This window comes from Sinocyclocheilus grahami, unplaced genomic scaffold (assembly GCF_001515645.1).
Source record: "Sinocyclocheilus grahami isolate Dianchi unplaced genomic scaffold, SAMN03320097.WGS_v1.1 scaffold1055.1, whole genome shotgun sequence".
Lineage (NCBI taxonomy): Eukaryota > Metazoa > Chordata > Actinopteri > Cypriniformes > Cyprinidae > Sinocyclocheilus > Sinocyclocheilus grahami.
The window spans coordinates 72597-73418 of NW_015506234.1; positions in this window are offsets into that span (position 1 = coordinate 72597).

Sequence of the window (822 nt, forward strand, 5' to 3'; positions counted from 1 at the left end):
ATTTAATACATTGTTAATTAAATATTAAATTAATTATTAATAATTGTATTAATTATGGACTTGAAGATGGTACTTGAATCAAAGTTTAAATTGCTTTGATGGTAGAAAAATTATATAATTTATATATAGATTTGTGCTATGATTATTTGTGCTAAAAAATGTATTATTATAAAACTATAATTAAAAAAATAACACAGAATTATTAATTAAAACTTAATTATTTAAACAATATTTTTTCTATAATTTATTATAATTAACCACATTAAATTAAGTAACATATAGTAACATTTTCTTCCGATTTTGAGAATTCTGTGTTGACTTTTCTCTCTGCAGCAATAATTCATGGATAATTGGATACTGTGCCAAGTGACACATTCAAGCTCGCTTTAGCTCCAGGATCAGTGCATTACAGAGAGATTGAAAAAAATCACCATCGCTCAGATCTAAAGACCCCACAGCGTAAGAGACCAAAGGCAAATCTGTGTGTCATGTTCTCAACTTTCCGTAGCAAGTCTTCCCATCTGCCCCGCTGCCTAATGTCCAAATGAACACCACACACTCAGACTCAAAGCCACTGATCAAAGCGGAGGGAAAAGATCAAAAAGGGACACATACCTTATCTGACAGGAGTACATAACTGTCTTAAACAGCTCCGTGCTCCTCAACACTGATCTGAAGTCTGGGCTGAGGTTGTCTGGGCCTCAAATGGCCCCTTTCTGACCTGATTACAGCCCTTTTCCTGGCTCTTTGAACCTTTGAAGAACTGCTCTAAAATATGGCATCTATTTTAGGCGTGCAGTGGGGACAGAAGTTTCACCTATG